At 42.1% G+C, this 26,943-nt stretch overlaps 1 protein-coding gene across 3 annotated transcripts in view; it reads right to left on the bottom strand.

Annotated features, from left to right (window-relative positions):
- The window catches only part of shtd (anaphase promoting complex subunit 1), a 148,066-nt gene that overhangs the window by 30,610 nt on the left and 90,513 nt on the right, over nucleotides 1–26,943 (bottom strand). The window lies entirely within an intron of this gene.

Genomic DNA, 26,943 nt, shown 5'->3' with positions numbered 1-26,943 from the left:
TCTGACACTACCGTAAATGAAACCTTCAACTAAATCTAGATTTCAGGGAATAACAATTGATTCAAAAGCTGCAATGCTAAACTGAGACACCTGAGCAAGATACAAGACGGGATACTAAATGTTTTATCTTCAAAAAAAGAGAGGTAAAAAACTGAAATTGTTTTAAAAATTGGTACCAAATGTTACAACCACTGGACCCGAAAAAAAACTTTACAGTAGACTAAATATTGAGGATGGAACACCACGAGCTTCTGTGCTCCTGTAACTACAAATATTGAGGACGGAACACCACGAACTTCCGTGCTCCCGTAGCTACAAATATTGAGGATGGAACACCACGAGCTTCTGTGCTCCTGTAGCTACAAATATTGAGAATGGAACACCACGAGCTTCTATGCTCCTGTAGCTACAAATATTGAGGACGGAACACCACGAGCTTCTGTGCTCCAGTAGCTACAAATATTGTGGATGGAACACCACGAGCTTCTGTGCTCCTGTAGCTACAAATATTGAGGATGGAACACCACGAGCTTCCGTGCTCCTGTAGCTACAAATACTGAGGATGGAACACCACGAGCTTCTATGCTCCTGTAGCTACAAATATTGAGAACGGAACACCACGAGCTTCTGTGCTCCTGTAGCTACAAATATTGTGGATGGAACACCACGAGCTTCTGTGCTCCTGTAGCTACAAATATTGAGGATGGAACACCACGAGCTTCTGTGCTCCTGTAGCTACAAATATTGAGGATGGAACACCACGAGCTTCTGTGCTCCTGTAGCTACAAATATTGTGGATGGAACACCACGAGCTTCTGTGCTCCTGTAGCTACAAATATTGAGGATGGAACACCACGAGCTTCTGTGCTTCTGTAGCTACAAATATTGAGGGACACTACGAGCTTCTGTAGCTACAAATATATGAATATGATAATGGTATATAATACATACAAGTTGTTAAATTAGACACATGTGCAACTCTTGGGTATCTTTATTGAGGAAACGTTTCGCCACACAGTGGCTTCATCAGTCCATACAAAGGATGAACTTGAAGAATAGGAGGAGAATGAGGTAATCAGTCCCTCAGCCTTGAGTCGATGTGGTCAGTCCATCAATCTTGAATAGAATTGATGGACTGACGACATCGACTCAAGGCTGAGGGACTGATTACCTCATTCTCCTCCTGTTCTTCAAGTTTATCCTTTGTATGGACTGATGAAGCCACTGTGTGGCGAAACGTTTCCTCAATAAAGATACCCAAGAGTTGCACATGTGTCTAATTTAACAACGTGTCGGTTCTTTGAACCATTCATCTACATACAAGTTGTTAAGTTAGGCATCTTTATTCCAAGAATAAAGATACCTGGAGTTTACCTGGAGAGAGTTCCGGGGGTCAACGCCCCCGCGGCCCGGTCTGTGACCAGGCCTCCTGGTGGATCAGAGCCTGATCAACCAGGCTGTTGCTGCTGGCTGCACGCAAACCAACGTACGAGCCACAGCCCGGCTGATCAGGAACTGACTTTAGGTGCTTGTCCAGTGCCAGCTTGAAGACTGCCAGGGGTCTGTTGGTAATCCCCCTTATGTGTGCTGGGAGGCAGTTGAACAGTCTCGGGCCCCTGACACTTATTGTATGGTCTCTTAACGTGCTAGTGACACCCCTGCTTTTCATTGGGGGGATGGTGCATCGTCTGCCAAGTCTTTTGCTTTCGTAGTGAGTGATTTTCGTGTGCAAGTTCGGTACTAGTCCCTCTAGGATTTTCCAGGTGTATATAATCATGTATCTCTCCCTCCTGCGTTCCAGGGAATACAGGTTTAGGAACCTCAAGCGCTCCCAGTAATTGAGGTGTTTTATCTCCGTTATGCGCGCCGTGAAAGTTCTCTGTACATTTTCTAGATCGGCAATTTCACCTGCCTTGAAAGGTGCTGTTAGTGTGCAGCAATATTCCAGCCTAGATAGAACAAGTGACCTGAAGAGTGTCATCATGGGCTTGGCCTCCCTAGTTTTGAAGGTTCTCATTATCCATCCTGTCATTTTTCTAGCAGATGCGATTGATACAATGTTATGGTCCTTGAAGGTGAGATCCTCCGACATGATCACTCCCAGGTCTTTGACGTTGGTGTTTCGCTCTATTTTGTGGCCAGAATTTGTTTTGTACTCTGATGAAGATTTAATTTCCTCATGTTTACCATATCTGAGTAATTGAAATTTCTCATCGTTGAACTTCATATTGTTTTCTGCAGCCCACTGAAAGATTTGGTTGATGTCCGCCTGGAGCCTTGCAGTGTCTGCAATGGAAGACACTGTCATGCAGATTCGGGTGTCATCTGCAAAGGAAGACACGGTGCTGTGGCTGACATCCTTGTCTATGTCGGATATGAGGATGAGGAACAAGATGGGAGCGAGTACCTAACTATTGCACATGTGTCTTACTTAGCTACAAATACTGAAGACAGGGCATCATGTTATTATCTCTGCTCCTGTAGCTACAAATACTGAAGACAGGGCATCATGTTATCTCTGCTCCTGTAGCTACAAATACTGAAGACAGGGCATCATGTTATTATCTCTGCTCCTGTAGCTACAAATACTGAAGACAGGGCATCATGTTATTATCTCTGCTCCTGTAGCTACAAATACTGAAGACAGGGCATCATGTTATTATCTCTGCTCCTGTAGCTACAAATACTGAAGACAGGGCATCATGTTATTATCTCTGCTCCTGTAGCTACAAATACTGAAGACAGGGCATCATGTTATTATCTCTGCTCCTGTAGCTACAAATACTGAAGACGGGATACAACGAACTTATCTCTGTTCTTGTAGCTACACTGAAGACGGACAACAAGAGCACATCTCTGCTCCTATGGCTACAAATCGGTAATCACACTTATGTAACTTAATCTGCACATCACATACGGCTTAAACTTACCTTTAGTATTCAAGAGGCCGGGTAGGGAGGGTCTACATCTGGAAGGTTCCAGAGCTCAAGACACATGAAATTGCTGACATTGCCTCTAGCCAAAAGCGAAAACTCTTCATCACCCTCAAGTACTCAATGACATACTAAAAACCCGTCTAAATCCCTCCATTATTTCGATGATGGAACGTTTAAGTGGCCCCTCACCTCATATCTAAAGGGCTCTTGATCAAAGGAATTAGGCTTATAATCCCCTTCTTCGGATCAAACTTAACTGCTTCCCATTCCCCAAGCAATGTATTAACCCTACAGATTTAGCGCATAGCATAAATGTATAATAATAATAATAATAATAATAATAATAATAATAATAATAATTTCAAAGGAAAGCGAGTGTGTTACAATATAACAAGTTCCCAGGTATGGGTTCTGGTCTAGATTTAACATATTTCAGGGGCATCACGTGAGACCAACCCGGAGATGACTCAGATATTAGAGTCATTACTGCACAATGAACCACTGTAATTTCGGTACCATAAAATTAGGTGAGGTGGCCGCCACCCACGGCGAGAGTAATGCTTAACTGACCTGAAGAGTTTCAAATCGCATTATACACACGCTCAAAATTCAATATATTTTCTTATTATCATTATTGATCAATATATTCATGGGGAAATACTAAAGCCGGAAGGGTTATAAATGCCTGGGGAATGGGAGGTAATCAGGTTTGATTCTAGGAAGTGAACTATAACTCGAATTCTCTGAATCAAGGGCCCTTCACCAGCATAAAGGAACCTACTTCCATCTATACTGAAGGCTCAGCAAGAGGAAGTGGTCAAAATATGATGGCAGTGGAGCACAACACAACACGGTTACATTTACGTCTGCCACACAATGAATTTAATAATTACCACCTCCACACATCTACTTGTTGAAACTTCTTTATTAACAGCGCTGTAAAAGTCTAACTCAGAATTTTCGTGCCATTAAGTTTCTCGTAAATCTAAATGAGAGGCCATGACGAGGCTACTGTACACGGTCAACTGACCATGTTTTTATTTCACAAAACTAGCGTGCTTCCTTACACCTGCTGTCCCTGTTCACCTAACAGCAAAAGGTACGTGGGTGTTAGCCGAATGTTGTAGGTCGCATCCTGGGGGACGCCTCTATATGATAGTTACGCGGAGGGAACAAAAACTGCTTCTGTTGTTGTTTTGAGTTACAAGTTGGGGGAAAAAAAGCCAACAAATGTGTATCTCTGTCACATTCAATCATACGAATATTTGCAAATATTAAGAGACTTCAGTAGTGCAAGGAGAGTATTATTATATGCATGTGGAAAAGCTAAACCCATAGGGATCATACAACGCCTTGGAAACGGAAGGTAATCAATTTGATTCAAGGAAGGGGAGGGATACCTGAAAATATTTTGGGGGATCAACGCCCCCGCGGCCCGGTTCCAGACCAGGCCTCCCGGTGAATCATGCCCTGCTCAACCAGGCAGTTACTGCTGACGGCTCTTAGGCAAATGTACACAGCCCGGCTAATCAGGAAGTGTGTTGAAAAACTTTTCATTTTCACTCTTGAAGACAGCAACGAGTCTGTTGGAAATTCGCCCACGTGTTATTTCACAGTGAACTCATGGTATCCTTGCTCGGCGCCGTCCGCCGAGCCCCTTGCTTTCGTAGGGTGATTTCTGTATGCAGATTTAGACCAATCCTTCTGGAATTTTCTATGTGTAAATTATACGTTTCTTGTCACCATTACAAGGAATATATGTCAAGTGACTTCAAGCAGTCCCAGTAATTTGGGTGTCTGAATGAACTTATACATGCAACAGAGGCTCTCAGTACATTCTCTAGGTGTGCAATTTCACGCACCTTAAAATTTAAGGGTTATTAATGTACAGCAATATTCCAGCCTAGAGAACAAATGACAAAGAGAACAATCACTGGCTTGGCATCTCTTGTTTTGAAGTTTTTCGCTATTCATCTTATCATTTTCCACTCTTGTGGTCCTTGAAAGCGAGGTCCTATGACATTATCACTTTAAAGTCCTTCGAGTTAGTTTTTCGCTCTATCAAGTGGTTAGAATTAGTTTTATACTCAATTGTAGTTTTTTTTTCATTTTCTCTCGCTGATCATAGTGCTATCTGTGGCTTACTGGAAGACTTGGCTTCTATCCGCTTGGAAATCTGCTGTGTCCTCATCAAACAATGCTATTCTCATGCCGATTACGGCATCGTATGCGAAGGATGATTTATGTCAATGTCAATGTCGGATATGAGGAGGGGGAGGAAAAGGATAGGAACAGAAGTTTTCACTCTTGCAGACTCTGACTTAACTATTACTCTGCGTTCTATTCGATAGAAAGTTAGAAAGAGGAGCTCCAGGTCCTTGAATTAAGAGCCCTTCACCGGCGTCTCTGATGGTTGGATAATTGGGATTAAAGCCTAGTGATTGCACGTAATCTTTTTACCACCAAACAAGAATACTTTATTCCTATTTTTGGGATTAAGCTCTCAGCGTGTATACAGTACGACAAATACACCTCAGGTGTGTGTGTGTACTCACCTATTTGTACTCACCTATTTGTGGTTGCAGGGGTCGATTCACAGCTCCTGGCCCCGCCTCTTCGCTGATTGCTACTAGGTCCTCTCTCTCTCTGCCCCATGAGCTCTATCATACCTCGCCTTAAAACTATGTATGGTCCCTGCCTCCACCACATCACTTTCTAGGATATTCCATGGCCTGACTACTGTGTGTGTGTGTGTGTGTGTGTGTGTGTGTGTGTGTGTGTGTGTGTGTGTGTGTGTGTGTATGTATGTATATATATATATATATATATATATATATATATATATATATATATATATATATATATATATATATATATATATCAAGCGTCTTTGATCGTTCAACTCAACTAGTTTCGTTACTCTTAAACAAGGAAAACAGTAAGGTATAGTTATGCAAATTCTTAAACAGATTAGATAAGCTATCAGTCTAAGCTAACTTTGCCATATATATATATATATATATATATATATATATATATATATATATATATATATATCAAGCGTCTTTGATCGTTCAACTCAACTAGTTTCGTTACTCTTAAACAAGGAAAACAGTAAGGTATAGTTATGCAAATTCTTAAACAGATTAGATAAGCTATCAGTCTAAGCTAACTTTGCCATGTTTATATTGGTAGAGTCAAGCAGCGAGTACAATGATTTACGCACCCAACATTTTAATATTCTCCAACTGAATTTTGTCTACTTTTTTTTTTGTCAATCTTTGAAACTTAAGTTTCTAAAAAACTTATAAATAGCTTCCCAACTTCATGTAATATTCATTCTGACCTTCAATTTATCAATCAATGTCACATTCGTTAAATGGCTTCGAAAATTTAAATATACACTATCTACATTATGGTTCTTCAAAAATGATACGGTGACCAAGGAACTGTGTGAGAGAAGATCTTCCTGGTTTGGATTGCTCCTGGGCTAAAAACAGTGAACTTTCTTCCGTAAAACTGGCTTGTGGGATCCTGGCCACATAAACAAGATTAACACAATCTCGAAACATATACACAAGGGTACAATATGTTCCACACAATAAAAGTCAAAATAAAAGGCAAGGATTAAAGCTTATATATTTATAAAGTGATTTTTTTTATTAACAAAATTGGCTATACCGCTTTGTGGGGGTACCCTGATTTATATATATGTTTTACATGGTTAGAGCAAAAACTGTTTACCTAACACACCCAACGCGCAGGATAGTTTTCCTGCTGAATGGTAATGGGGCAGCTTAACCAGTCAAGTCATGTAAAGTAAAAGGACACAAGTGCAACTAGTGTGAAATTTTATTGTGGTAACGTTTCCCTCTCCAGGAGCTTTGATAAAGCTTCTGGAGAGCGAAACGTTGCCACAATAAAAATGTCACATTAGTTGCACTTGCGTCCTTTTACTTTACATATTGTCGGTAATTCTACCAAAATATATACAGTAAAGCCATCAAGAGATGGGTCTATATTTTTGTGAGGTGCGCTTGCTTGTGCGTAGAGTTGATGTGTCCTGTGAAGACGTTCTCAGTGCTAGTGCTACTGAAGTGTTAGGTATATCTTTTAGTTTTGAGCAGCTGTACCTTTAGGTGAAGGCAGAGCTAAAGGAAGCTAGGAAGGAGATACTACTTTTTGAGGGAATTCATCTCCAGAACAAAGAGGAGGATACCAGCTGCAACGAATGGAAACTAGCGGGCAATAAAGGATTAATAATGAAAATTACAACTTCCTTGGCTGTGTTGCCGGACTAATGTGGTCCGGTCATGGAGGACACAATGAACGTCACTAGCGAAGGTAAGCATGTTCTGGTATCAGATTCCCAGAATAAATTTACAGACAGGGCTGTTTGTAACAAGGTTGGGAAAAGAAGCCTGAGGGTGTGGTTTCCTGGAGCTGGGATGGAGAATATGCAGTAGTTAACGTATCATGACCAGTACTGGGAACTACCCTATCATCAGCCTCAGCACTGGAAGTAATGATGCTGGGAAGCATAGAAGCGAGAACTTGTTTGCCTAGTTAAAAAAAAAAACAGCAAACTGTGTAATTAGAATAAGGAAGAGATCCCTGTCATACATAGCATTGTGCCATACAGAAAAGTTGGCAGTAGTTAGTTATCTATGGCAATTAGTATCAAATGCTGTCTAGACAAGTACCCAAACTGAGATCTTTGTTAGGTCAAGAATGACATGTTCCCAATAGCCACATCACTGGTATTCTACAAAGAAAAATTGCTGATAAACACAACTTTACCCAGCCTTGATTTCAATCTTGGTGAACCTATGTGTCAATTTATTTATTTCCGATTAGAAAATAAAATTTTCAATGTTTTGGCATGGCCATGAGCAGTCCTTTAAGAATCATAGAACTGACTGGGAAAAAATAAACCAAGAGCTATCAGACATACCCTGGGAATCAGATATGAGCACCCTAAATCCCCACCAGTGCCTAGAGAAGCAGAATAGAGAAAAATACAAGGTATGTATGAAGCACGTACCACTGAAGAAACTCAGAAGATCAGATAGAGAGAGAGAGCGTAGGAGATGGTACAGAAATAACAAAAAAAGGCACAATACCGTGACTGGAACGATACACAAATAACCCGCACATAAAAGAGAGAAGCTTACGACGACGTTTCGGTCCGACTTGGACCACTGACTTTGTCGATGGTACAGAAGAAAACGGGTTACCGAACTGCTTAAAAACACAAATATGCTACAACAGAAGAAAGATAGACTTAGCCGAGAGATCACCGAATTAGAGCAAAAACTTAGGATGTCATACCTCACTGAAGTATAAAGGGAACAAAGGGCCATACAGGATATTGCAAGAAACCCAAAACATTTCTATTCCTACGCAAAATCCAAGCTAAGAACTGCCTGCAGAATTGGACCACTACTCAGAGGAGATTCGTATACTGACGATGAACAGGGAATGAGTGAAATCCTTAAAGAACAGTATGAGTCGGTGTTCAGCAACCCACTAGAAGGTATAAAATGCAGAAATATTTTTCACTCCAGAAGAAGGCCGCGCAGACCAACTAACTGACATTAGTACAAATCCCATAGTTTTCGAAAAAGAAATGGAAACCATGCCCACTCACTCAGCACCTGGACCAGATTCACGGAATACTCTATTTATAAAGAAGTGCAAAGTACCACTAGCACGAGCCTTCAGTATTCTTTGGAGAAAGAGCTTAGATCTAGGTGAAATACCGGAGGCCTTAAAGAGTGCAGACATAGCATCTTTGCATAAGGGAGGTAGTAGAGCACTAGCTAAAAATTACAGACCAGTAGCCCTAACCTCTCACATCATAAAAATCTTCGGAAAAGTGATGAGACGGCAGATTACAAATTTCATGGAGCAGCACAACCAGCATAAGCCGAACCAGCATGGTTTTAGAGCAGGACGATCATGTCTGTCACAGGTGCTGAACCATTATGACAGAATTACGGAGGCACTGGAAGACGACCAAAACGCAGATGTGACTTGCACAGATTTTGTAAAGGCGTTTGACAAATGGGATCATGGAGTGATAGCGCACAAAATGAGGTCCATGGGCATTACGGGGAAGGTAGGCAGATGGATTTTCGGTTTCCTAACACACACAACACAAAAAGTAGTAGTGAACAGGGCAAGATCCAGCATCAGCGAGGTCAAAAGCTCAGTGCCCCAAGGCACTGTCCTGGCACCTCTGCTGTTTCTCATCCTCATAGCAGACATAGACAAAAACACCCGGCACACTTTTGTATCATCATCTGCAGATGACACTAAAATAAGCATGAAAGTCACTACGGTAGAGGAGACTGAAAAAATACAGGAAGACATAAACAGGGTTTTCCAGTGGGCAGTGGAGAACACGATGTTCAATGGTGATAAGTTCCAGCTGCTTAGGTATGGAAAGAATGAAGAGCTCAAAAGGAACACTATACACAAAACTCGAGAGGGTCACCAAACAGAACGTAAGGAACACGTAAAACACCAGGGAATAATTATGTCAGCGGACCTTTCTTTTAAAGACCATAACAAGACAAAGATCACGACAGTCAGGAAGATGACGGGGTGGGTATTGAGAACTTTCAAAACAAGGGAAATAATGCCGATGGTGACACACTTCAAATCGCTAGTGTTCCCTCACTTAGAATATTGCTCAGTGCTGACGGCCCCGTTCAAAGCAGGAGAAATATCGGACCTGGAACAAACACAGATCGTTTACGGCTCACACTGAGCCTGTGAAGCACCTAAACTACTGGGAACGCCTGCAAGTCTTGAACATGTATTCATCGGAGCGAAGAGATACATGATAATATATACCTGGAAGGTACTCGAGGGCTTGGTCCCAAATCTGCACACTGCCATAACAACATACTGGAGTGAGAGATATGGGAGGACGTGTAAAATAAACCCAGTGAGGAGCAGGGGTGCGATGGGAACAATAAGGGAACACTGTATCAACATCCAGGCTCCCAGACTATTCAACATCTTACTAGAATATATCAAAAACACGGCGGGAACAAGTGTAGAAGCCTTCAAGAGGAAACTGGGCAAGCATCTTCACCAAGTGCCAGATCAACCAAGCTGTGATGGATATGTGGGACGGCGGGCCTCCAGCAGCAAGAGCCTGGTTGACCAGGCAAGCACCAGACGAGCCTGGCCCATGGCCGGGCACAGAGAATAGATTAACTCTCGAAACTCTTCAAAGGTATACGGAAAACCTGAAGACTGAGGACTTTTACTCCATACTCTTGGACACTGTCACATGGCTCTTGCATGTTGACAATATCCTAATTCCCTAACCGAGAAGTATGAACATACTTTAAACCAACATCGTAAAACCATCAAGTTTACATTTGAACTCTAAGCCGATAGCATTCTTTCCTTTTTCGATACGTCTGCAGAATACACAGAAGGATACATTGTCTTTCAAAACTTATAGGAAGCCTACCAAGAAAGATGATCTCTCACACTTCTCTTCGCACACTGACTCTCGCACTATACGCAGGGTGGTCATCCGATTCTTTCTGAGGGCTCAATGCACTTCCAACTCCGAGTTCTTGGAAGAATTCACTTATATTTGGCACGCAATTACTCGTCTTCACTCCCCCTTTTCATTTTATGCATTACTGCAGATGCAGAGCTCAAACCAGATGTAAGCGAAAATTTCTGGTGTTACCTTGCAATGATGTGATTGCATATACAACACATTCTCTTTCCCTAATATACAAGTCGCCACTAAAGCCACCGCTTCAATCGAGGACCTCACCAAGAAAGACTTCCCATTTAATGCTCCCTCTAAAGAAATAGTTTACAACATTCCCTGTGGCAGTGTGACAAGATGTACATGAAAGAAACCAGTAGACTTGTCCACAAGAATTTACGAACACCAATACACCTGCAGCAGGGACGACACTAGTAATGCTTGTGCCAAACACCGAGGGACATCTCATGATTAGAAAATATGCTAAACTGATCTATAGGGAATCACATTCAAGGTGACGCCGTGTTCTTGAATCATCACTCATCGGCACCAACACTATCGATAAAGGATCTAACCAGAACAAAATCCAAGCACCACGAACCAGTCAACGCAGGGGTTTACACTATACCCTGTGGAGGCTGCGACAAGATTTATGTAGGTGAAACAGCAAGAAACCTCGACACCCGCCTTAATGAACACATTTATGCATGTAGAAACGATAACTTGAACAACGCCTGTGTACAACACCGAAATTCCACCAATCACCTCATGAAGTTCAGGGACGCCCAACTAGTGATCAAAGAAACTAACTTCCGCAGACGCAAGTGCCTTGAATCTTCACTAATAGCTGTTTCTAATACTATTAAACAAAACAAAGGCAGCTTCACCATCTCTGAAGTCCTAGCAAGAATCCTCCTGAAAACAGTAAATCCTGCCATCACATAGTCTCTTCTGTTAATACTACACAAGCACCTTACAGAAAAGGAACATTGAAACAGACCTTCTCTATCCAGCCACCAATAGATATATTTGTCTAACCTATTATTATGTTTCCCAAGTAATGGCTTTTATATCCTTTTACTCATGTGCAAGTTAATTGTTCTAACTTATTGTATTACTACTACTACTACTACTACTTATATCATTACTACAACTACTACCACCACTAGTATTGCACCTCACTCTGAGCCTATATATACCCTCTGTGTCCATGCACTGTTTGTAACGGCTTGACAAAGCTCCTGGAGAGCGAAACGTTGCCACAAAAAAATGTCACATTAGTTGCACTTGTGTCCTTTTACTTTACATATTGTCGGTAATTCTACCAACTTAATTACACCAACACTATCGTTGAAAACAGATGGCAGTTATAGAATTTCCATAACTTAGCCCAGATGACCTTAGAACATGCTTCCTCAAGACTGCACGTGCCACAGCCATAAGACGAAGCCTCTTACACTTCTGGCGACCTGCAGCCAACCACTACAATTCTCTCTCCGGCCACTATACACAATTTGTGTTCTCACTGCTCATGTATGTAAAGCGATAAAAGTCCCAGGATACAAACGTCTGGTTCTATCTCTGGTATACTACCACCTCTCAGGATGCGGCCCACAACAGTGGATTAACACCCATGTACCTATTTACTGCTAGGTGAACAGGGACAGCAGCTGTGAGGAAACATGCCCAACATTTCCACCCGTGCCGGGGATCGAACTACGGACACCAAATATGAGCTGAGTGCGCTGCTAACCGAGCCACGGGCACCCTCTTACTACATGGATCTACTGTCGTATTCCTCTATTATGTTCTCAGTAATCTAACTCTTACTGTCCTGTAGTTAAGAATTAAGCACTTACGTCTTCTATCATACACGGTTTGGTAGCAGTGTTAAGAGAAAATAGAGCCCCTCTGTCTTAAAGAAGAGAAAAAGACAGAAGTATAATTGTGGTGGTGTGTGCTGGGTGATAGCACGACCCCTCATACCCTCCTTACGGGACACTCCACCTACACATTCTTAAGCAGTACTAAAAACTGCGATAAACTATGCACATCAGCAGTATTTAGTGTCTTACAGACCCAGGGAATGGTAACAGGTTGCTGACAGCAAGACTGTATGAAGTATCTGGATAAAGGTTAACTTATTGTAAAAGAGACAGGAAAGCAGACTGTATGATAAAGTTTAGCTTCTCATAGACAAAAACTTCAAAGATGAAAACTGGGAGATCAACATTTCAGCTTTACCAGCCTTTTCATGTATCTATAAAATTCCACTATAGGATACTAACAATTAAGATATGTAGGTGCTGAGTGGGTCCCTAAGCAACACAAGTCTCAACCTTCTCCGGTGTCTCGCAGGTCAATATATAGACTGATAGAGTTCAGGAAAGACGAAAGGAAGGAAGGAAGGAGGGGGGGGGGGGGGTCGGCAAAGAGCCATAAATGAAATTAGAAGAAATCTCAAATATTTTTTATCGTATGCAAAATCATGGATGAAAATCACATATGGAACAGGTGGGCAAATCGATATATAACTTCTTAATAAATAGAATCCAGAGAGTAGTAGCAGAGTGAAGTCGGAGGCTGCCACAATGAAAAACTTTGTTCCTCGTCCCTCTTTTGTTTCTCATTCTTGTATCTGATACAGACAAGGACATTAATAATACCAAATCATCCGTTGCTGATAATACCAGAATTTCTATGAAAGTGGCATCCGTCGAGACACCGTAAATCTTCAAGTAGATATATATGAAGGTTCAATGGGACAAACAATATGATGTTCAACGGGGCCAAGTTTCAGGTGCTCCGCTATTGAAGAATGCAGGAAATAAAGACTGAAACGGAGTATAAGACAAACTTGAATAATTCAAAAGATCAAAAGCTCATGTGAGTGATAATATCAGAAAGCATCTCACATTCATGGATTACACAATGTTGCTATGACCACTGCAAGAAAAATGATAGGTTGGATAAACAGAACATTCAAAACGAGATGCCAAGCCAATGATGGTACCTTAAGCTGGAATACTGCTGTATACTAACGGCCCTTTCCAAGGCATCAGAGACTGCAGAGCTAGAAAATAGAGAACTTTCTAATGTATTTCTTGGAAAGCAGGCAAGGTACACAGTAAGTTCCACCTGGAAAATCCTGGAGAGACTGTTCCTAAGCCTACACACATAATTCTACAGGAAAGAAGCTTGACAGACGGTGCAAAAATACCTCCAATAAAAAAGCAAGTGGGCGATGAATACACTTCGAGAGAGCTTTTAAGTGTAGGATGTTCTCAACTTTTTAATGTCATTCCTTTGTGCATAAGCGGAATTGCCAACAAACCTTCGGTTGTCTTCACGAGTGAGCTTGATAAGTTCTTCAAGTCGGTTCCTGATCATCTTGGCTGTGGTGCAAAAGTTTGGTCAGAAGGCAACAACTAGGAAGTCTGGTCTTGGATCGGGCAGAGGGAACGATAACCCCCGGAAGCGTTGTAAGATGAACGTCGCGAAAACGCTTGGTTTCATGTGTTTATATATATATATATACACATTTTTTTTTCAACAAGTCGGTCGTCTCCCACCGAGGCAGGGTGACCCAAAAAAAAGAAAAAAATCCCCAAAAAGAAAATACTTTCATCACCATTCAACACTTTCACCACACTCACACATTATCACTGCTTTTGCAGAGGTGCTCAGAATACAACAGCTTAGAAGCATATACGTATAAAGATACACAACATATCCCTCCAAACTGCCAATATCCCAAACCCCTCCTTTAAAGTGCAGGCATTGTACTTACCATTTCCAGGACTCAAGTCCGACTATATGAAAATAACCGGTTTCCCTGAATCCCTTCACTAAATATTACCCTGCTCACACTCCAACAGATCATCAGGTCCCAAGTATCATTCGTCTCCATTCACTCCTATCTAACACGCTCATGCACGCTTGCTGGAAGTCCAAGCCCCTCGCCCACAAAACCTCCTTTACCCCCTCTTTCCAACCCTTTCGAGGACGACCCCTACCCCTCTTTCCTTCCCCTATAGATTTATATGCTTTCCATGTCATTCTACTTTGATCCATTCTCTCTAAATGACCAAACCACCTCAACAACCCCTCTTCTGCCCTCTGACTAATGCTTTTATTAACTCCACACCTTCTCCTAATTTCCACACTCCGAATTTTCTGCATAATATTTACACCACACATTGCCCTTAGACAGGACATCTCCACTGCCTCCAACCGTCTCCTCGCTGCTGCATTTACCACCCAAGCTTCACATCCATATAAGAGTGTTGGTACTACTATACTTTCATACATTCCCTTCTTTGCCTCCATAGATAACGTTTTTTGACTCCACATATACCTCAATGCACCGCTCACCTTTTTTCCCTCATCAATTCTATGATTAACCTCATCCTTCATAAATCCATTCGCCTACACTTCAACTCCCAAGTATCTGAAAACGTTCACTTCTTCCATACTCCTCCTCCCCAATTTGATATCCAATTTTTCTTTATCTAAATCATTTGATACCCTCATCACCTTACTCTTTTCTATGTTCACTTTCAACTTTCTACCTTTACACACATTCTCAAACTCATCCACTAACCTTAGCAATTTTTCTTTAGAATCTCCCATAAGCACAGTATCATCAGCAAAAAGTAACTGTGTCAATTCCCATTTTGTATTTGATTCCCCATAATTTAATCCCACCCCTCTCCCGAACACCCTAGCATTTACTTCTTTTACAACCCCATCTATAAATATATTAAACAACCATGGTGACATTACACATCCCTGTCTAAGACCTACTTTTACCGGGAAGTAGTCTCCCTCTCTTCTACGCACCCTAACCTGAGCCTCACTATCCTCATAAAAGCTCTTTACAGCATTTAGTAACTTACCACCTATTCCATATACTTGCAACATCTGCCACATTGCTCCTCTATCCACTCTATCATATGCCTTTTCTAAATCCATAAATGCAATAAAAACTTCCCTACCTTTATCTAAATACTGTTCACATATATGCTTCACTGTAAACACTTGATCTACACATCCCCTACCCACTCTGAAGCCTCCTTGCTCATCAGCAATTCTACATTCTGTCTTACCTCTAATTCTTTCAATTATAACCCTACCGTATACTTTTCCTGGTATACTCAGTAAACTTTTTCCTCTATAATTTTTACAATCTCTTTTGTCCCCTTTCCCTTTATATAAAGTGACTATACATGCTCTCCGCCAATCCCTAGGTACCTTCCCCTCTTTCATACATTTATTAAACAAAGGTACCAACCACTCCAACACTATATCTCCCCCTGCTTTTAACATTTCTGTCATGATCCCATCAGTTCCAGCTGCTTTACCCCCTTTCATTCTACGTAATGCCTCACGTACCTCCACCACACTCATTCACCACACTGAAATACATTTAAAAGTTCTGCTCTACCTAATACTCCCTCTCCCCATCTCTAACTCCCCTACTCTGTTTTTAAACATATCCATACTTTCCCTAGGCTTTCTTATGTTTAACTCTCTCCAAATTTTTTTCTTATTTTCATTAAAATTTCTTTTACAGTATACCTCCCTGGCCAGTGCATGAAATTACCGCCTCCCTTTCTTCCTCAACATTTAAAAGTTCCTCAAAATATTCTCGCCATCTACCTAATACCTCCCTCTCCCCATCTACTAACTCCCCTACTCTGTTTTTAACTGACATATCCATACTTTCCCTAGGACAGTGCCTCTCCCACTCTTTCATCTGTTCTCCTTTTGCACTCTCTCACCACTCTCTTCACCTTTCTTTTACTCTCCATATACTCTGCTCTTCTTATAACACTTCTGCTTTGTAAAAACCTCTCGTAAGCTACCTTTTTCTCTTTTATCACACCCTTTACTTCATCATTCCACCAATCACTCCTCTTTCCTCCTGCCCCCACCCTCCTATAACCACAAACTTCTGCCCCACATTCTAATACTGCATTTTTAAAATTATTCCAACCCTCTTCAACCCCCCCCACTACTCATCTCTGCACTAGCCCACCTTTCTGCCAATAGTCGCTTATATCTCGCCCGAACTTCTTCCTCCCTTAGTTTATACACTTTCACCTCCCTCTTACTTGTTGTTGCCACCTTCCTCTTTTCCCATCTACCTCTTACTCTAACTGTAGCTACAACTAAATAATGATGCGATATATCAGTTGCCCCTCTATAAACATGTACATCCTGGAGCCTACCCATCAACCTTTTATCCACCAATACATAATCTAACAAACTACTTTCATTACGTGCTACATCATACCTTGTATATTTATTTATCCTCTTTTTCATAAAATATGTATTACTTATTACCAAATTTCTTTCTACACATAGCTCAATTAAAGGCTCCCCATTTACATTTACCCCTGGCACCCCAAATTTACCTACTACTCCCTCCATAACATTTTTACCCACTTGAGCATTGAAATCCCCAACCACCATTACTCTCACACTTGATTCAAAACTCCCCACGCATTCACTCAACATTTCCCAGAATCTCTCTCTCTCTCCTCTACACTTCTCTCTTCTCCAGGTGCATACACGCTTACTATAACCCACTTTTCACATCCAATCTTTATTTTACTCCACATAATCCTTGAATTTATACATTTGTAGTCCCTCTTTTCCTGCCATAGCTTATCCTTCAACATTATTGCTACTCCTTCTTTAGCTCTAACTCTATTTGAAACCCCTGACCTAATCCCATTTATTCCTCTCCATTGAAACTCTCCCACCCCCTTCAGCTTTGTTTCACTTTATATATATATATATATATATATATATATATATATATATATATATATAATATATATAATATATATATATATACACACACACACACGTCACACGTGTGTGTGTGTGTGGTGCCGAATAGGTAAAATTGGTTAATTAACAAGAACTCATTTAAAGTTAAGTCCTTTCTGAAATTTTCTCTTATACGTTTAAAGATTTTTTTTATTTATGCTATTATAACAAGCACAATTTAATTTAGCTTAATCCAACTAAATATATTTTAGATAAGTTTACAATAATTTAATCATAAACAAACACAATGAAATATATTTTCTTCGTTAGGTTCAGAATTATTTTTGCGAAATTATTGCATACACAAATTTTCGCTTGCCTTATTCGACAAGACCGATGCTATTTAAGCCAAAATCGCAAGTTTTACCTATTCGGCACGACATATATATTATTCTAGTAAAAGTAGGTGTAGTCAGGGGTGATATCAACGTGATAGTTCAATATATTTTCCAGTTTAGGTTGTAAAAGAAGAAAATGCTACGGTGATGACCTACTGTTTTTGGGAGTTTAGGAAGAGAAGCTACAAAGGTTGTTTTAAGTTTCGTAGGGAAGGAAGTTGTTGAAAAAGACCAGAGAAAAGCGCAAGATGATGAGAGTACGAATTGTAAGGTATAAAATTTTGTACGTGAGATTTTTGGGAAGGAATTTTGAAAAAGAGAATACGTTTAATATTAAAGTGGAAAGTCAGCTAATAGGTCTATGGAAGATGAATGAATTATAGAACAGCTAAAGAAAATAATGTAAGATGAAGAAAAGAGCTGAGCGGGAGAATTAACGAATCTGTGGAAATATGTTTATTATTGGTTTGGAAACGGTGAATTAATGCAAGTAGAGTGATGCCGCAGAAGCCAGGATAAGGGCCCTAGAATGAGTTAAATAGGCTGAAGCGAGTCACAGGGCTACTGCCCGGAAGAGACATGGCATCTGAAGCAGGTACACCCCTACTGAACGAGGAGCCCAACGGAGAAGAGACATGACTTACGCTAAGGCCCTATCAGTCCACTAAACAGGGCCGATGAATGAAGGGGGAGAGCAGTTGGGAGCAGGGATAGCAGTAAGAGAGGGGGAAGAAGGTGGAGAGGGGGTTAGGTCCCATGCAGAGGCACGACCATGCCACCAAGAGCTACAGGAAAAAATATGGGAAACAATGGCCATGTACAAATGGGACCCAGAGACACACAGGAAAAGGCAATGGGAGGAGGAGAAGGCATCAGGAGAGCGAGGGGAGGACGCACAATGCCAGAGACTACAAACCTCAATCAAGGAAAAGGATCTTGGGGTGAGTATAACACCGGGCACACCTCTTGAGGCGCACATCAACCAAATAACTGCTGCAGCATAAGGGTGCCTAGCAAACCTAAGAACAACATTCCGACATCTTAATAAGGAATCGATCAGGACCCTGTGCACTGTAAACGTTAGGCAGCACCAGTCTGGAACCCACACTTAGCCAAGCACGTAAGGAAACTAGAGAAAGTGCAAAGGTTTGCAACAAGACTAGTCCCGGAGCTAAGGGGTATGTCCTATGAGGAGAGGTTAAGGAAAACTGACCTGACGACACTGGAGGACAGGAGAGATAGGGCTGATCTGATAAATACTGAAAGGAATCGACAAGGTTGACAGAGACAGGATGTTCTAGAGATGGGACATAGCAACTAGGGGTCACAGTTGGAAGTTGAAGACTCAGATGAATCATAGGGATGTTAGAAAGTATTTCTTCAGTCAGAGAGTTGTCAGTAAGTGGAATAGTCAGGGAAGCGATGTGGTGGAGGCAGGATTCATACATAGCTTTAAGAAGTGGTATGATAAAGCTCATGGAGCAGGAAGTGACCTAGTAGCGGCCAGTCAACAGGCGGGGCCAGGAACTGTGACTTGACCCCAGCAACAACAACTAGCTGAGTGTACACACACACACACACAGGGCCCCCTTCATATACCGTCAAAGTAACTCATAAAACTCACAAGGCTCGACTCGTAGTAGGCAAATCTCAAAATTGGTAAAAACCAGCACGCCTTGCCGTCGTAGGCGCCACACACGCAACTTGTCCGACCTGTCACACACGTCCCTGGCGCCAGCACAACCACCGCCACCACGACTCAAATGTCACTCACACCGTATGAGCAACACTTACACAAGATCATGAGCCCTGAGGAAGCCTCCAGTGTCAAGTTCACTGTTCACCTTGTGAACTCGGTGGCGACCAGTGTTCAGGTTGTGAGCACGTGTATTACCAGAAAGTAACACGTATCACACGAAGGCTCATCATCCCACGGACATCAACCAAATCTTCGAATGGGCCACTCAAAACAATATGAAGTTCAGCAAGGAGAATTTTCAACTACTCAGATATGGAAAACTTGAAGAAATTAAAAATGCGTCAGGGTATACCACAAATTCTAACCATACGATAGAGCGGAAAAGTAATGTGAAGGACCTGGGAGTGATAATGTCAGAGGATCTCGCCTTCAAAGACCACAACAATGTATCTACCTAATACGCTAGGAAAATGATAGGATGGATAACGAGAACCTTCAAAACTAGGGACGCCAAGCCCATGATGATTCTCTTCAAATAGGCTGGAATACTGCTGTACACTAAAGGCCCCCTTCAAGGCTGGCGACATTGCAGACCTAGAGAGTGTACAAAGAACTGTCACCCGCACACACATAAGTGCGATAAGGCACCTAAACTACTGGGAACGGTTGAAGGTCCTTGATCTGTATTCCCTCGAACGCAGGCAAGAGATACATGATAATATACACTTGGAAGGTTCTGGAGGGATTGGTACGAAACCTGCACACGAAAATCACTCCTATGAAAGCAAAAGACTCGGCAGGAGATGCAACATTTCCCCGATGAAAATCAGAGGCGCCACGAGTACATTGAGAGACAACACAATAAGTGTCCGGGGCCCAAGACTGTTCAGTTGCCTCCCAACATACATAAGGGGGATTACCAATAGACCCCTGGCTGTCTTGAAGGAGGCACTGGACAGGCACCTAAAGTCAGTACCTGACTAACTGGGCTGTGGTTCGTACGTCAGCTTGTGTGCAGCCAGCAGTAACAACCTGGTTGATCAGACCCTGATCCACCATGAGGCCTGGTCTCAGACCGGGCCGCGGGGGCGTTGACCCCCGAAACCCTCTCCAGGTAAACCCCACGACTACCATTTTACTGTACCATCTGAGTTCAATACCAGGCCTGGGTCAGGTGTTTCTTCTCTACACACACAAGGATTACAGAGAAATTTGTGAAGAACTCAGCAGAAGATATAAAGTCTTCATAGAAACAAAACGGGAAGCTACATAAAAAGCAGAATATTGACGAGAGATCAAGTGTAGTGAATCGTAGGTAGCCCATAAACTAGTGAAGAAAAATACCTGGAGGAGTGAGCCTTTCCACGATACACGAGACTTGGGTAACAACCAGATATATGTTAGTGATGACAAGTTGATGAAAAGTATATATACTGTAGTACACAAATAACTCATACACTGGAGAATGAAACTTATGACGACGTTTCGGTCCGACTTGGACAGTATATACCCTGGTACCCATCGCGCTTATGTTACCAGTTAATGGTCCAAGTCGGAGTGAAACGTCATAAGTTTCCTTCTCCTATGTGCTGGTTATCTGTGTATTATTCCAGTCACAGTATTGTGCCTTACTCTTCTTTATACACTGCAATATATATATATATATATATATATATATATATATATATATATATATATATATATATATATATATATATCTATATATATATTTCAACAAGTCGGCCGTCTCCCACCGAGGCAGGGTGACCCAAAAAAGAAAGAAAATCCCCAAAAAGAAAATACTTTCATCATTCAACACTTTCACCATATATATATATATATATATATATATATATATATATATATATATATATATATATATATATAATATATATATATATATATATATATATATATATATATATATATATATATATATATATATATATAAGATAAGATAAGATAAGATTTCGTTCGGATTTTTAACCCCGGAGGGTTAGCCACCCAGGATAACCCAAGAAAGTCAGTGCGTCATCGAGGACTGTCTAACTTATTTCCATTGGGGTCCTTAATCTTGTCCCCCAGGATGCGACCCACACCAGTCGACTAACACCCAGGTACCTATTTGATGCTAGGTGAACAGGACAACAGGTGTAAGGAAACGTGTCGAAATGTTTCCACCCGCCGGGAATCGAACCCGGGCCCTCCGTGTGTGAAGCGGGAGCTTTAGCCACCAGGCCAGTGAAAAAAATAGTGAACTTCCAAGCCTTTCGTGATTTCTCACATTATCAAGGAATAGTACAAATAGCAGGACAACAGAAGACTTATAAGGCTGAGATATGTCCTCACACTTGACCCTACACGCTGATTACTATATTACAATCAAAACTAGGTACTAAACCCGCAGTTGTCTCCCAACACGCTGATTATTATTATAATCAAAAAGAAGCGCTAAGCCACAAGGGCTATACAGCCCAACACGCTGAGCGTGGGAGTGTGGTGAAAATTTGGTCAGATCACATAAGTAAAATTTTATGAGCAACATATCAGGTATAGCTTAAATTCCTCATAAATTATATATATTCATTATAAATTAATTTATTTTATATTACCCTGAACGTGTATTAAAATTTAAATCAGTACTGTTTTTATGAAACATGATTCGATTATATTTTGCTCAACCATGGACCTGCTTAGTACAACTTTCTCGGTTTTTTGATAAGTCAAAATCACTCAACGTTTGTCTATATTTTTGGGAATTAAACATAAAACAAACACAAGAAGCTACGAGATCATATTCAATAATTTCATTCGTGGTTCAGCCTAGCTACCTGAATCTTTTTGCATGAGAACGGTCAAACATCAACATTATTATTGTTCATCTCGTGCATCTTGATGCAAGACAGCAAGTCCCACCAGGTATACCATTAATTTTGTAGAAACGATTTAGAAAACCGCCATGTTAATAGATAAAATACTAGTGCAACATTCGGGTATCTTGATTCTAGAAACGTTTCGCTTGCCAGTGGCTTCTTCAGTCCAATACAGATAAGAATGGTGTAGGTTAAGGAGTAGTTTGAGGTAACCAGTTCCTCAACCTAGTGCGGCCCTTATCACTTATTTGACAATCTAATGTTCCCATTTTTACACAAGGTTTGGGGACCACTTGTTGTAAACAAAGAGATACGGAATTCTGAGGATGCCCCGAGCACGTAATAACTTATCATTATAAGATACACTTGGTGTGGTTACTCTGATTATATGACACGGGTGGATGAACATTATAAAATAAAAGGACGACGCATGAAAAGTTAACAATTTCAGCAAATGTGACAAGCCAAAGCAAAAACAATGGCGTACCGTATGGCCACGACAACCCTCCAGCCTTGGTTGCTCGACCTCCAGTGGCGCCATGCCAAGATCCAGTCCTCCCTCCTACATTTTACACTGTCACCGCCCTCCATTAACTTCCCCCAGCACATGTTACTTCTCGTAAATAGATTGTGTTAGTGTTTGAGATAAGCGTAACCAGGTTTGATGCAAGTGAAACTATTGTTACTACCAGGAAGGAATCTCTGGTTACATCCCATACACTGACATTACTGTCAGGCCCAGCGCCTTATTACAGTCACCATCAGCTCGCCATGATACCTAAAGATTCAAATATAACGGCACATAGCTAATATGCATATTGAAGTTCTTTTCTTACTGTCTGGAAACTCTAAATAAGTAGCCATTATTATACTTTTACTAATTCTAGGACAAAATAAACTATAATATATATAAAAACGTTATCAATGGAGGCAAAGAAGGGAATGTATGAAAGTATAGTGGTACCAACACTCTTATATCTGTAGGGAAAGGAAGGCGCGGTAGGGGTCGTCCTCGAAAAGGTTGGAGGGAGGGGGTAAAGGAGATTTTGTGGGCGAGGGACTTGGACCTCCAGCAAGCGTGCGTGAGCGTGTTAGATAGGAGTGAATGGAGATAAATGGTATTTGGGACCTGACGAGCTGTTGGAGTGTGAGCAGGGTAATATTTAGTGAAGGGATTCAGGGAAACCGGTTATTTTTATATAGCCGGACTTAGAGTTCTGGAAATGAGAAGTACAATGCAGAGGAGAGGTTTGTTCCCAAGGGAAACAGAAATAATGGGAAGAACAGAATGAGTCCTTGGTTCACCCAAAGGTGTAGGGAGGCAAAAACTAGGTGTACTAGAGAATGGAAAAGGTACAGAAGACAGAGAACTCAGGAAAATAAAGAGATTAGCCGAAGAGCCAGAAACGAATATGCACAGATAAGAAGGGAGGCTCAGCGGCAATACGAAAATGACATAGCATCGAAAGTCAAGACTGACCTGAAGCTGTTGTACAGCCACATCAGGAGGAAAACAACGGTCAAGGACCAGGTAATCAGACTGAGGAAGGGTGATGGGGAATTCACAAGAAACGACCAGGAGGTTTGTCAGGAGCTCAACACAAGATTTAAAGAAGTATTTACAGTGGAAACCAGTAGGACTCCAGGAAATCAGAGCAGGGGGGTGCACCAGCAAGTGCTGGATGAGGTACATATAACCAAGGAGGAGGTGAAGAAGCTGCTATGCGAACTTGACACCTCAAAGGCGGTGGGACCAGACATCTCTCCGTGGGTGCTTAAAGAGGGAGCAGAGACATTGTGTGTACCATTAACGAAGATCTTCAACACATCATTTGAAACTGGGCAACTCCCTGAGGTATGGAAGATGGCAAATGTAGTCCCAATTTTTAAAAAGGGAGATAGACATGAGGCACTAAACTACAGACCTGTATCATTAACGTGTATAGTATGCAAGGTCATGGAGAAGATCATCAGGAGGAGAGTGGTGGAGCACCTGGAAAGAAACAAGTGTATAATTGACAACCAGCATGGTTTCAGGGAGGGAAAATCCTGTGTCACAAACCTATTAGAGTTTTATGACAAGGTGACAGAAGAAAGACAAGAGACTCAAGAAATCGTAATGACACGATTGCAAACAAACCATACCCCCGGCCGGGATTGAACCCGCGGTCATAGAGTCTCAAAACTCCAGCCCGTCGCGTTAGCCACTAGACCAGCTAGCCACAATAAGATTCATCCAACTAGGTATATTTCTACACCATAGAAAGGTTAGCACAGGCACCTCTGTGACCACAAATGCAAGTTTTTACAGACGAATCTCCAGCTAGCGTGGCCGTGACGAACTCTAGCTCAAGTCCCTTCACTGCCGTCAACATGACTCAAGACATCGTAATGACACGATTGCAAACAAACCATACCCCCGGCCGGGATTGAACCCGCGGTCATAGAGTCTCAAAACTCCAGCCCGTCGCGTTAGCCACTAGACCAGCTAGCCACAATAAGATTCATCCAACTAGGTATATTTCTACACCATAGAAAGGTTAGCACAGGCACCTCTGTGACCACAAATGCAAGTTTTTACAGACGAATCTCCAGCTAGCGTGGCCGTGACGAACTCTAGCTCAAGTCCCTTCACTGCCGTCAACATGACTCAAGAAATCGTAATGACACGATGACAAACAAACCATACCCCCGGCCGGGATTGAACCCGCGGTCATAGAGTCTCAAAACTCCAGCCCGTCGCGTTAGCCACTAGACCAGCTAGCCACAATAAGATTCATCCAACTAGGTATATTTCTACACCATAGAAAGGTTAGCACAGGCTAGCTGGTCTAGTGGCTAACGCGACGGGCTGGAGTTTTGAGACTCTATGACCATGGGTTCAATCCCGGCCGGGGGTATGGTAAGACAAGAGAGAGAGGGGTGGATCGACTGCATTTTTTTGGACTGCAAGAAGGCCTTCGACACAGTTCCTCACAAGAGGTTACTGCAAAAGCTAGAGGATCAGGCACACATAACAGGAAAGGCACTGCAATGGATAAGAGAATACCTTACAGGGAGGCAACAACGAGTCATGGTACGTGATGAGGTGTCAAAGTGGGCGCCTGTGACAAGCGGGGTTCCACAGGGGTCAGTCCTAGGACCTGTGCTGTTCTTGGTATATGTGAATGACATAACGGAAGGGATAGACTCAGAAATGTCTTTGTTTGCGGACGATGTGAAGTTAATGAGAAGAATCAAATCGGATGAGGATCAGGCAGGACTACAAAGAGACCTGGACAGGCTACAAGCCTGGTCCAGCAACTGGCTCCTTGAGTTTAACTCCGCCAAATGCAAAGTCATGAAGATTGGGGAAGGGCAAAGAAGACCGCAGACACAATATAGTTTAGATGGCCAAAGTCTGCAAACCTCACTCAAGGAAAAAGATCTGGGGGTGAGTATAACACCGAGCATATCTCCTGAGGCGCACATCAATCAGATAACTGCTGCAGCATACGGGCGCCTGGCAAACCTACGGATAGCGTTCCGATACCTCAGTAAGGAGTCGTTCAAGACTCTGTATACCATTTACGTCAGGCCCATACTGGAGTATGCAGCACCAGTTTGGAATCCACACCTAGTCAAGCATGTCAAGAAATTAGAGAAAGTGCAAAGGTTTGCAACAAGACTAGTCCCAGAGCTACGGGGATTGTCCTACGAAGAAAGGTTGAGGGAAATCGGCCTGAGGACACTGGAGGCCAGGAGGGTCAGGGGAGACATGATAACGACATATAAAATACTGCGCGGAATAGACGAGGTGGACAAAGACGGGATGTTCCAGAGATGGGACACAGACACAAGAGGTCACAATTGGAAGTTGAAGACTCAGATGAATCAAAGGGATGTTAGGAAGTATTTCTTCAGTCATAGAGTAGTCAAGCCGTGGAATAGCCTAGAAAGTGAAGTAGTGGAGGCGGGAACCATACATAGTTTTAAGGCGAGGTATGATAAAGCTCATGGAGCAGGGAGAGAGAGGACCTAGTAGCAATCAGTGAAGAGGCGGGGCCAGGAGCTATGAATCGACCCCTGCAACCACAAATAGGTGAGTACCAGTAAGCTCACCATATGCCCACCCCTCAAGGAAGGTTCCTTGATGTTGGTGAGGGGCTCTTGATTTAGGGTATTGTATCTGTGCTCCAGTTCCCCGAATTAAGCCTGAATGCCTTCCACATCCCCCCAGGCGCTGTATAATCCTCCGGGTTTAGCGCTTCCCCTTGATTATAATAATAATAATAATAACCATATGCCCATCTGGAGTTTACCTGGAGAGAGTTCCGGGGGTCAACGCCCCCGCGGCCCGGTCTGTGACCAGGCCTCCTGGTGGATCAGAGCCTGATCAACCAAGCTGTTACTGCTGGCTGCACGCAATCCAACGTATGAGCCACAGCCCGGCTGGTCAGGTACCGACTTTAGGTGCTTGTCCAGTGCCTGCCTGAAGACAGCCAGGGGTCTATTGGTAATCCCCCTTATGAATGCTGGGAGGCAGTTGAACAGTCTCGGGCCCCTGACACTTATTGTATTGTCTAACGTGCTAGTGACACCCCTGCTTTTCCATCAGCTATATAACCTTCAAACGTTAATAACATGTGAAGGTTATGTACCATAACATGTTATAATACTTTTATAATGTATAATATTCAGTGGGAAGTGTTAAATTTATAAAGCACCTGAGGAATGGGAAGTATTCAGGTTT

The sequence above is a fragment of the Cherax quadricarinatus genome, chromosome 5, assembly GCF_038502225.1.
Source record: "Cherax quadricarinatus isolate ZL_2023a chromosome 5, ASM3850222v1, whole genome shotgun sequence".
NCBI lineage: Eukaryota > Metazoa > Arthropoda > Malacostraca > Decapoda > Parastacidae > Cherax > Cherax quadricarinatus.
This window is presented reverse-complemented; position numbering and strand designations above follow the sequence as displayed.